The sequence below is a fragment of the Phacochoerus africanus genome, chromosome 2, assembly GCF_016906955.1.
Source record: "Phacochoerus africanus isolate WHEZ1 chromosome 2, ROS_Pafr_v1, whole genome shotgun sequence".
NCBI lineage: Eukaryota > Metazoa > Chordata > Mammalia > Artiodactyla > Suidae > Phacochoerus > Phacochoerus africanus.
In genome coordinates this window covers 257,384,099-257,397,634 of record NC_062545.1, presented here as the reverse complement: position 1 = coordinate 257,397,634, position 13,536 = coordinate 257,384,099, and positions in this window count along the sequence as shown.

Sequence of the window (13,536 nt, the reverse complement as noted above, 5' to 3'; positions counted from 1 at the left end):
ATTGAAACACAGCTGTGTCATTCACTTACATACAGTCTAAGGCTGTTTCTGTGCTACAATGCCTACAAATTGAGTAGTTAAGCCAGGATGCAAGAGAGATTCTATGGCCTGCTAAGCCTGATTTATTTACTATTTGGTCCTATACAGAAAATGTTTGCCAACTCTGCTACACATTACTGGTGGGACCCCATATATGTTCAGATGTACATATTTACACACAACACACACACATCCTACATTTACCCACAGAGAACCGTTTGGCTACTGCCTCCATCTGAACTTCTCAATATTGTTACCTGCGAGAAGGGACTATCAAGGATATTGGAATCATGTATAGAACATGTCTGTGAATGCTGAGTGACAAGTTCTATGGGCCACAGCTTTGACCATGGCAGTATCCTTTCTAACAATATGAGTAACAAACTAAAAGAAGAAAAGGCTTCAGAGGCAAGTCCACAAAGAACAATGAGAAAGAACAGCTTCCAGCAAGAGGAGGCAGAACCATGAAAAAACAAGAGTAATTTTTAAATCACAACTTGGGCCCCTTAGCTCAGGGTTTTGTAAAAGCCCTACACACCCTTATAACTGACCCAATTCAGTCCAGTAGTAATATTATGGCTGACAATGAAACACATTTCTTGTATTATTTTTATTTTTTATTATTATTAAATCTTGATGACTTGAGTTAGAGGAAAAGCTGCTAGAAGCTTCCTAAGTCAGAACACTGACTTAACAGTTGAGAACAAAGAGGTTTTGTTTTGGGAAAAACGCATTAACAAACCTTTTATTTACACAAAAGAAAATCAAAGATCTTGTTCTCAATAAAAGAGGTTTGAGATGTGAGAATTGGAAGTCCTTTACAATAATGAAAAGCTTATTAACAGATGCTTCTTTCTAAAATAAGGATTCAGAATGCACTGCTCCAGGAAAACTGTTGGCTCTTAAATGTGTATGTTTTTCTTCAATCAGCCACAAGCGAGTGGGGGGAAGGGGGGTGTCTTAGATACAGGGACCAAGTGGTCACTAGAGAGATATGAAAATTTACCTTCCATTTACACTAGTAAAGGAGGGGGGACCTAGTGAATTCTATGTGAATTATGGAAACCCATAGATGGCTATTTTGGGGACTGAATTATCCAGATTTCCAGAAGTATAATATCAGATGTAAGATCCTATGCAATCATGGAGCCAAACCTAACACTGTGAGTAGTGGAACGTTATCAGTGCCCAATAAAGACAAGGTATCATTATCACCCCTGTTTGACTCATATGGTAGGAACTTATGAGATATTTACTGACTAAAAAAAAAAAAAGCTGAAATCATCTTTAAAAAAAAAAAAGAAACCTTTTTTTTGTTTGTTTTGTTTTGGGCCACACCCGCAGCATATGGAATTCCCAGGCTAGTGGTCAAATCAGAGCTACAACTGCCAGCCACAGCCACAGCAACACAGGATCCAAGCTGTGTCTGTGACCTACACCACAGCTCACAGCAATGCTGGATCCCCGACCTACTAAGCGAGGCCAGGGATCAAACCTGCATCCTCATGGATACTAGTCAGATTCATTTCCACTGTGCCACAGCGGGAACTCTCTCCCCCTAAAAAAAAAACTTTCTATAATTGAATTTTTTCCTTTTAATTCAATCTCCTTTAAACTGAAAATATTCTATCCAAATAACCATTAAATGAGCTTTAGGCTTATATATTTTTAAAATAATTAACGGAAGGCTCCTTTTAAATAAAGGATTAGCAAGAACAGCATTCTATTTGGTATAGGAAATGCGGTATAGTAAAAAGCTGTAAAAGACTAAAGTTTAGTGGGATTGCTGACTAGCTCATAAATTCAAATTATCTCAAGTTTTGTTGTCTCTGATATTTTTTACAACCCTTAAAATTGCAGAAAAATGATTGTAATGTAAATAATTCTTGTCCATAAAAATGCAAATTGTGCCCCATGCAATGCAACTGATTATCATTCTGTGGACAGTGAACAGTTTTGCAACTGTTCTACTGTTGCTAATAGAATACTCTCCCTGACCCAGGAGCATCTATTAGCACCCCAATAGATTTTTTTTTTTTTTTTGGTAAACACTGGTATATACCCTGTTTTGGAATTAACTCAATAAGGCCATATATATACATGTATATCTTACACTCACATATGCACATGTACTAGTGATTATGGTACAGATTTACAGTATTCTGATAGTCCAGCTATTTTTTTTTTTTGTCTTTTGTCTTTTTTGTTGTTGTTGTTGCTATTTCTTGGGCCGCCCACAGCATATGGATGTTCCCAGGCCAGGGGTTGAATCGGAGCTGTAGCCACCGGCCTACGCCAGAGCCACAGCAACACGGGATCCGAGCCGCGTCTGCAACCTACACCACAGCTCACGGCAACGCCGGATCCTCAACCCACTGAGCAAGGCCAGGGACCGAACCCGCAACCTCATGGTTCCTAGTCGGATTCGTTAACCACTGCGCCACGACGGGAACTCCAGTCCAGCTATTTTTAAGTAGTATTTTTGTTCAATAAATGAGATTTTTTTTTTTTTTGCTATTTTAATCTGAATATTAAAGTATAGAAGGAAGCTAAATGCATTGAAAAGGAGGCCTTATGGTCCCCATTTTAGTGAGAATCAGAGATGAAAATCACCTAGCTAATAAATACTAAATGGAAAAACCAGAACTCCAACCCAGATTTTCAGGAACCAAATTAGTTTTTATTCTATTTCTTGAGAGACGCTTTCCTCATCTCTTTCTCTGAATACTTAAAGAAGTAAAATCTCTACATAATAGAGACACATCCATTATCCCCGAAAGATCATCACTTCAAAAAGGATCAGGCTAATGGTATTTCAGAAATACAGGTGAAAAAAAAAATACTGAAATCCCAATATTATCATTTTACTGTTCTATTACAGATAGAAAATTGGACTAGCACAAAGGAAATGCAAGAAGAGCACAAGACACAGATGTCCTTTAATAGAGCTTAAAAACTAACTGGGAAAATAAATTACACGTACCCAAAGCATCTTGATAAAAGCATAAAATGATATATTAAAAAGCCCAACCAATGTGATAATATTAGCGAATCATAATAGCTAACATGTAATGAGAGAATACTGAGCCAGACATTAATCTAAGTGCTCTACATCCAAATAACCCTCTAATCTTCACAGATATCCTATGAGGTGGTCCTAGTACTATCTCCAATGTAAAGATGTGGAAATGCGGCCCTGAGAGGGTAATTTACTTTAGAGACTATTGTGGGAACGTCTAACTTAGGGATTTAACTTTGCAGAGCCTTGGCCTTGGCCCATCAGGGATGAAAGGGATGCAAGGGCAAATCAGCTGTGCAAATGTGGTGGTGATGAGGGAGAGGCCCAGGCCTTCCAGGAAGGAAGGATGTGGGGCAATGTCCTAACTGCAGATGAAACCTGGCAAAGGTACAACAGGAGGACTGTGGAGAAGGAAAGGGTGATGGCAAGAGGGCCAGAATAAGCAAGGATGCTCAAATGCCTCGTGCAGATCATATCTTAAAAATACCTTAGGAGTTCCCGTTGTGGCTCAGTGGTTAACGAATCCGACAAGGAACCATGAGGTTGCGGGTTCGATCCCTGCCCTTGCTCAGTGGGTTAAGGATCTGACGTTGCTGTGAGCTGCGTTGGAGGTCGAAGGCACGGCTTGGATCCCGCACTGCTGTGGCTCTGGCATAGGCAGGTGGCTACAGCTCCGATTAGACCCCTAACCTGGGAACCTCCATATGTCGTGGGAAGCGGCCCTAGAAAAGCCAAAAAGACAAAAAAAAAAAAAAAACTTTAACGGATTTTTTTTTTTTTAGTTCTTTGTGACAAACTTGTCTTCTTTCAAAATAATGAAACAAGTAAAGGTATTCCTTGATACCACTGTTGAAGTTTCAAGACTGAGAAATGACAATAAATAACAAGTTCTTCCTGTGTCCATGCTCTGGAACAAACTGAAAATTAAGACGAAAATTAAAACAGATGAGAAATTGAAATATTAACTTTGTCACAGTGAAAGGCCAAGTTGGATTGACGCAGCTTGGCTTGAGAGCCAAATACGCCAGCCCTTCCAGCTAAATTCCTGATCTAGAGAGAATTACCTATTGCAGCATTCCTGAATCCTGGACAAGAACATGGGTATGCTAAGAGGAAGACAAAATGAGCAGTTGAGAGGAACATGTCCACTGCCTTCCTCTCAGATTTACCAAGCAGATAAGCCCACTCTACCATTCCTGTTGCAGAATTAACCCATGAGCAAAAAGGGACATGATGTTGTACTAACTGAGCTTTCTTCATATGAAAGAAATGTGGAAAAAAAGCAGTGTTCCTCACTACACTCATCATCATTATTTTAAATATTTCATACTAAGAAACAAAAAAATTAGGAGTTCCCTTGTGGTGCAGCAGGTTAAGGATTCAGTGTTGTCATGGCTGTGGCTCAGGTCACTGCTGTGGTGCAGGTTCAGTCCCTGGCCCGGGAACTTTCTCAAGCCATGGGTGTGGTCATAAAAAGAAAAAATAATAATTATATTTACAAAAATCTCCAAGTAAATTCATACTAAGTGATGAAATACTGAACATTTGTCCACTGATTGGTAGTAAGAATCCCAATACCACCACTTTTGTGCAGCACTGAACCCTGTAGTCCTAAACCAAAGCAATAGGGAAGAAAAAGAACTACATTGTTCAAAGATCAGAAAAGAAGTGAAACCATCTTTAACAGATGATACAGATAGTATAATTATAAAATTGCAAATAGTCTATAAACAAACTTAGCAAGGTTTTTGGATACAAAGTCAACATATAAAAATCAATTCTTTTTCTATCAACAAACAACCAGAAAATAAAATTCAGAAAAATACAGCATGTACAGTAGCACCCCAAAATATCAAATATACAGGGCTAAATCTAATGAACAATGTATAAGACTTCTGCACTGAAAATTACAAAATACTGCTAAAAAAAAATTAAAGACAAATGGAGAGCTATTTCAGGTATATGAGTTGGAAGACTCAATACATTATGATGTAAATTCTCCCCAAACTGACCTATAAAAAGGTTATCCTCATTAAAATCCCTGTAGGTAATTCTTGTGTGGAAATTGGCAAAATGACTGTGAAATATATTTGGAAATGAAAAGAACCTAGAATAGATAAGATAGCCTTAAAGAAAATGAGTACACTGTAAGATTACACTAACAGATTTCAATTTACTATAAAGTTAAGATAATCAAAGCAGTTGGCTCTAAAAATATTTCCATACATATATAATCATTTGAACTGTGACAAAAGGCTCAGTGGAAAAACAATTTCCTTTTTAATAAATGATGCTGAACAATGGTCTTAAAAATGAATTTTTATGCCCTACCTTGCACCATACATAAAAATTTTCTTGAGATGGACCTTGGACTTAAATGTAAATAATAAAACATTAGCTTCTGCAATAAAATATAGGCGAATATCTTCACAATCCTGAGGTAGGCAAAAATGTCTTCTATAGGATATGAAAGACACAACCATAAAAGACTGATAAATTGGTATTCACTTAAATTAGGGAACTTGTGTTCCTCAAAAGATACCATTATGAAAGTGAACAGAAATGCCATAGCTATTTGGTGAGATGTTTGCTACATATACAGGACAAAGAATTCACATCCACAATATATAAAAACTTTTATAAATGAACTGAAAAGACAAACCCATCTAATTTTTAAATGGTCAAAAGAATTGAACAGGACTTCAAAAAGCAGTCAATAAGGATATGAAAAGGTGTTTAGTATTATTAGTAGTCAGAAATATGGAAATTAAAACCACAATGAGACCCCAAATGCATCAGAATGGCTAAAATTAAGATGACTAACAATATCAGATGTCAATGAGGGTGTGAAACAACTAAAAATATCATTAATTGCTGGGAGAAGTGAAAATGATACTATCATTTTGGAAAACTGTTTGGTAATACCTACTAAAGTGAAGCATACGTTTGCCCTATGACTCAACCATTCTACTTCTAGGCATAACCTTAAGAGATCTGAGGTCATACACCCACAAAAAGACAGGTAGAAGAATATAGCACCATTACTCATAATAGTCCCAAAGTGAGAAGACCTCAATTGACCACCAATAGAAGAATGGATAAATAAATAGTGGTATATTCATACAATGTACTTAAGCAGCAAAAAAAGGGATGGCAGGAAGCTACTGCCACAGACAATAATATGAAAGACTCTCAAAGACATTTTATTAAGCAAAAGAAAACATAGAGAAGAGTACATTCCATTTCACTGCATGATGAACAGAACACATTCATACATCGCTGTATTTATAGCATATTTAGAACAAACTAATCTGTTGATAGAAGTCAAAACAGAGTTTATGGTGGTGAGGGGAGTACTGATTGGGTAAGAAGGAAACTTCTGGGGTGATGAAAATATTCTAAATCTGTTCTTAGTGATGGTTATACAGGTTACATACAATGTGAAAACTACTTAAGATTTGGGCATCTTTACCTCATTTGAAATTTTAATTAAACTTAGAAATAGTTTAAAGAAGGAAAAACCACCACCCACTATCATTTAACTCTCCCCCTAAAGATAACTTCCAGGAACTATTTGATTTCCAATATATTTCCTATGCTCATACATTTTTATCTTTCTCTCCTTCTCTCTACTGGTTTATTTATCTACCATATCTCATCAGGCCTATGTCTCTGTCAATTTTAAGCTGCTATAAGCTGCATTAATTTCTGTACCACCAAAAAAGAGAGAAAAAAAATACTACTATCAATTAAACTATAACCACATATTTTAAGACACATCCTGATTTCTGGGACATGGAAATATGAAAAATGTAAGCCTTAGAATTGGTTAAAAAACACAAATACATGATTCATTATATATTTTCTTTTAGAAAACATGAAAATATGATGCATATATGTCTGCAATTTACTTTTTTTTCCTTAATAATAGAGCAAAGACATCCTTTCATGTCAATGCCTACAGATCTGTTATGTGTTCTTCAACCTTTTAAATGACTAATATTTCTTTGTAAAGAGGTAATTTTCAAACCATTTCTCCACTGATAAACAAATAGATGGTTCGAAGTTTTTTTTTTTTTGGTTTTTTGGTTTTTGTTTTGCCTTTTGTCTTTTTAGGGCCACACCTGCGGTATATGGAGGTTCCCAGTCTAGGGGTCTAATTGGAGCTACAGCTGCTGGCCTACGCCACAGCAACACCAGATGCGAGCTGCATCCGCAACCTACACCATAGCTCATGGCAACGCCAGACCCTTAACTCACTGAGCAAGGTCAGGGATCGAATCTGCAACTTCATGGTTCCTAGTCGGATTTGTTTCTGATGCACCGCAATGCAAACTCCTGCTCGAAGTTTTTTTTACTATTTCAACAGTAGTACAATCAACATCCCTGAAAAATATCTTTCTGTGCCTAAGATACAGCGAGAAATTTTTATAGATTAGATTCCTGGAAGTAAATTTAATGTCAATATGAATGAACATTTAAGATTTTAAAAGATATAAACTATCACCTATAAATTTTGAACCAGTTCATTATCCATCCAGTAGTGTATAGTGGTGCCCATCTCTTATACTTTCACCAGTCATGGGTACTACCAATCTTGATTACTTTTGCTAATCTAAGGGGGATTAGAGGACATTTCATTGACATTTTATTTGGCATTTATTTATTTATTTGCTTTTTTTTAGGGCCACACTCATGGCATATGGAGATTCCAGGGCTAGGGGTCCAATTAGAGCTACAGCTGTCAGCCTATACCACAGCCACAGCAACGCAGGTTTTGAGCCATGTCTGTGACCTACACCACAGCTCATGGCAATGCCAGATCCTTAACCTACTGAGCAAGGCCAGGGATCGACCACAACCTCATGGCTCCTAGTTGGATTCGTTTCCGCTGTGCCACAAAAGGAATGCCCCAACATTTTATTTGGCATTTAAAAATAACCTAATCACATATCTATGCTGGAGATTGACAACACTAACATAAACCAGACTCTAGAAATAGTATCATATTAATTAGATATGTTTAAACATAAGCTATTGACCATGCTTGAGAAGACTACTGTTCGGAAAATGGGTTGGGATTGGTTATGGTTTTGTACAGGAATCCACTGTCCTAAGGGCACCTGCCCTGTCCTGTCAGCCTTTGCTGACTTCTCAAGCATCAAAAGCTACATCTGTACTCGAGTCTGTACTATCTGACTCTAGGGGATTTGACCCGGGATGGGTTACCCCAGGTCAAGTCCACAGAGTGGCTTCAGGTCCTTCACCTTTTCCCTCCCTCTGTCTCAACCACCCACCCTCACAGTTACATCCTGGATCTTCCCACCAACTGAAACTATGCACCATCTGTGAAATAACTTAGACACCCCATATTCTGATCACCTCCTATCACTCCAAAGCACATGCTCCAGAACAGCTCCCACCAGTCCTACCACCACCACAATTCTTGGACCTTACCCTTCAAACCCCATTTTTTTTTAAAATCATCCTTTAGTCTATTCTGACTTCGCTTCCCTTCTTGTCCATTCTGGCTGTCATGAGCTTCATTGTACCAGTTCCTGGAAAATTCCCTCAACTTCCTCACCCATAGCCCCCATCATTCTCACCTGCGCACTCTGAAGCTGGCCCCAAGCTGCCATATATTGCTGGAGAAAACAATCACACCGCTGAGCCAACAGGGTTCACAGGAGTGTAACAGTCCCAAGTACCAATGGCTTCTCGTTTTACGCTTTATGGAACAGAGTCAGTCTCCCTCTCTCTCCACTAAATCATTCCCACCTACTGGTAAACATGCTCACATGCCTGCCCATGTCAAAAGGCAAGTCTTGCCCCTTCCAGTACCCAGACCATCCTCTAACCCTACTCAGAGCCAAACCTGCCAGGAATTACAAACACACAATATTTCCAAGTTCTTAACCCCCTTATTACTTTTTTCTTTTTACTTATTTTATTTTTCTAGAAATTTTTAAAATGCAGAGCAAGAACTGGATATTTATCTGTACACGCATTTCCATTTTTCTTTTTAGGGCCGCTTCTTTTTAGGGCCGCACCCAGAGCACATGGAAGTCCCCAGGCTAGGAGTCAAACTGGACCTACAGCTGCCGGCCGATGCCACAGCCACAGCAATGTGGGATCCAAGCTGTGTTTGCAACTTACGCCACAGCTCACAGCAACACTGGACACCTTACCCACTAAGTGAGGCCACCATCAAACCCATATCCTCATGGATACTAGTCGGGTTCCTTACTGCTAAACCACAACAGGAACTCCCATGCATTTTTAAAATGAATTAAAAGGATCCACACAAAATCCACAGCAGCACTTGCTTCTTCAGTGGGGACAGTGCGGTAAGATGACAAGAACCATGGGATAAAGAATTTCCTTCAAATTCTGACGCTCAATTCTCTACTACACCTTCCACTCCCACCACTCAACAGAAACTGCTCTTAACATTATCAATTAATAACCTCCATGTTTCTAAATCCAATGGACTTTGCTTTGTCCTCATCTTACTCATTCTCGCAGCATTTGTCACAGCGGACACAAGCTTCTCTGAGCTTCCCTAATAGCTCAACACCTGGGTTTTCTTCTCACCTCACTGGGACATCCTCCTGTCACCTGGCTGGCTCCTCCTCACCTCTGGAGCTTAGGGTTCTTGGGAGGATCTTTTTGCTCTCCCCCTATAATCTTTCCTTCGGTTATCTCTTTCCTAACCATGGCAGTAAGTGCCACCTACACGTTAGAACTACCACATGTACAGCCTCACTCAACTCCTCTCAGATCTATTCTTCCAATTCAAATTCATTTTTTCCCTGATATTTCAACTTTAAAATGTCCAATACTTTTTAACATCTTCTATCCCCCACTCTGCCTCCCATTCTCTAAGCCTCCTCAAAAAGTATCATCCCTATGGTATATATACACAATGGAATACTACTCAGCCATCAAAAAGAATGACATAATGCCATTTGCAGCAACATGGATGGAACTAGAGAATCTCATACTGAGTGAAATGAGCCAGAAAGACAAAGACAAATACCATATGATATCACTTATAACTGGAATCTAACATCCAGCACAAATGAACATCTCCTCAGAAAAGAAAATCATGGACGTGGAGAAGAGACTTGTGGCTGCCTGATGGGAGGGGGAGGGAGTGGGAGGGATTGGGAGCTTGGGTTTATCAGACACAACTTAGATTTACAAGGAGATCCTGCTGAATAGCATTGAGAACTTTGTCTAGATACTCATGTTGCAACAGAACAAAGGGTGGGGAAAAAATGTAATTGTAATGTATACATGTAAGGATAACCTGACCCCCTTGCTGTACAGTGGGAAAATAAAAAAATTATATATTAAAAAAAAAAAAGATACACAAAGTACCAAAAAAAAAAAAAGTATCATCCCATCAGCTCAACTGCTCAAGCCAGCAATCACCCTTTCCCTAAGAGCCAACATCCAAGCAGCCAATAACAAGCTCTCACATTTTTCCACTTTTCTTCATTTCCAGACAGCCATTGTACACTGTGCATTGCCCATTGTACTGGCGGATTTCATTCTCCAACTTGATAAGACCCCTGGAAAAATGTACTTTCATTTTCCTAATTTCTTGAGTTGACTATTTAGTTCATTTATTTCCGTCTTTTCTTATTTAGTAACAAAAATATTTAAGACTCAGTTTTCCTTTGGATATATCTGATATATTTTGATATAAATTATTTTTTAAATTCTCTAAATTTACTATCTTACATGTTGTGACACTGCCAGTTTAATTTCCTCTTTGACACAAAAAAATTTTCAGTATTTTTTTAAATTTTTTATTGAAGACAAAAATATTTGAATGGCATTTTTAATTTGCACTTTTATTTTTTCAATTTCTAAGTGGTTGGGTTTTTAAAACTATTATTATACTTTAGGTTTTGTCTTTCATCACATTGTGGGGAATAAACATGGCCTATGCAAGTGTTATGTAAAATGTGAACCACAAATATGAGTCACATATATAATGCTAAATATTCTAATAGGGATAAAAAAAGTAAAAGAAATAGGTGAAATTAATTTTAACAACATTTTATTTAACAACATAAAATATTATCATTTGAACATTAATCAATATCAAATTTTTAATGACATATTTAACATTCCTTTTTTTGGTACTAAGTTACTGAAATCTGTTGTGTGTTTTATATCTACAGCTCACCTCAACTAAAACTAGCCACATTCCAAGTGCTCAACAGCCAGATGTAAAGTGTGGTTACTATATTAGACAGTTCAGGTCAATACTATTTGTTCTTCAAAGAAAAAAAATAGGATATTTTTAGGCTTAAAATATGGTAAAATTATATTCCATTGGTGCTTTAAAAATTTATTCTTTGTAGGGCTCAATGTATTTCTACCAGAAATAGGTTATAAATTATGTTCATGCCCTCTTTATCTTCACTTTCATATCCACTGGATCTGCCAAAGTTCCAAAGGAGTATTAAAAAATGTTCCCATGACAAATTTGATTCTGTCAGGGTTTTTCGCTCTTGTTGCTATTGTTGTTGTCTGTCTTTTCTGAAGATTTAGTGCTGTATTCATTGGTGCATAATTATTCATACCAGTATATTCTACTATGGATCACACACTCCATCAATATAAAAGGTTCCCTTTTGACCAGCTTAACATCTTTTGCTTGAATTCTAATTTCTTGATATTAATATTGAGAGTCCTTTAAATTCTTTTGGGTTTCCTTGGCCTGAATACCTATGCCCAGTATCATACTTTCAACTTTGACACTTCATTTTAAATCTGTTCTCTGAATCACTTTAGTGAATTCACTAGTGCATCTATGGGCCAACAGATTCTAAAGAATCTTCTCTCTTCTACAGTCACAGTATCATTTGAGCCTTAAAGAGCCAGAGAGTTCCTTAGCATATTCTTCTTAGTAACATTAATTCTCTATATATTGATAGCACACCACAGCCCGAAAAAATCACTTTCTCATCTATTATCCCTTTAATCTTCACAACCACTATTGAAGTAGAAAGAGTAGATACTGTCACTTATGGTGAATCTGAACATACAGTGCAAGCTGCTCAAGTATTATAGTCTTAGGTACGAATAAGCCCAGGTACTTCGGAAACAAACTAATTCAGTAGAAGGAAGGAGAGTCAGGGAAACATGCAGACGGGGGAAACAGGGTGACTCCTGAAATGTTGTACCTTTCCTCTGTTTTGTTAAGTATAGAGATGTTTTGGCCTTTTATTCATTCAAAAAAAAAAAAAAAGAAAGAAAGAAAGAAAGAAAACCTCATTTATTAACTACATTGTATATTAGGAACTTTGCTAGCCCAGTGAGAACACAAAGTTGAAAAAGACACCATCCCTGCTCCACATTCACAGTATAGTTTAATGGTTCTCAAATTCGGCTTATCATCAACATTTCTTAGGAAAACATTTTTGATTACAGAGTCTCCTGGTCCCCCTCCAGACATCAACAATCACTGAAATCTGAGAAAAGAAAATCAATCAAGTAAAACAATTACTGGCGCACTTATAAATTCTTATAAATTCTATAAATATTTTGGCTTTTCCATGTTATTTATTTATTTATTTATTGGTGGTTTTTTTTTTTTTTTTAGCTATTTCTTGGGCCACTCCCGAGGCATATGGAGGTTCCCAGGCTAGGGGTCCAATCGGAGCTGTAGCCACCGGCCTATGCCAGAGCCACAGCAACGCGGGATCTAAGCCGCGTCTGCAACCTACACCACAGCTCACAGCAACGCCAGATCGTTAACCCACTGAGCAAGGGCAGGGATCGAACCCGCAACCTCATGGTTCCTAGTCGGATTCGTTAACCACTGCGCCACAACAGGAACTCCTCCATGTTATTTAAGTCTCACAGTGAGGCAGAAATGGGTTGTATTCACTTTATAAACATGAAAATTGAGAAGCAAGGTGGTTTCCCAAATCCACAGCCAGTAAATGATGAAGTTGAGCCTGTAACTGAAGTTGCTTTCTCCAAGTTCGATACTCTTTACTCTCCACTCATACGTCATGAAACCACAAAAAGGAATAGCAGTGCAAAAACAAAGGGCAGAGGCAGAAAGACAGATATTTCTATTCTTATTACTAAGAGCATGGCCAAGAGCCTACCACAGTATCTGGCTTATAATAAGAGCTCAATAAATGCTGAACTGAATTGAAGCACCTGTGCTTACTACCAAAGGGAAAAGGCCAAACTAGGTTAATGCTACAACTTCCCAAGCCCAGAACCCAAGCCTTAGGATGACAATGACAGCCAGACAGTAAGTTTACCAAATGCCAAGTATTATTAAAATGTTGTATTAAATATTATATAATATACATGTACACAAATAAACACACATACACAAGCAAAATTTAATCTTCACGATAACTTTATGAGGTGGAAACCATTATTAACCCTATTTTCTAGGTGATAAAACCAAGAAGAAGTTAATTAGTTTAACCAAGATC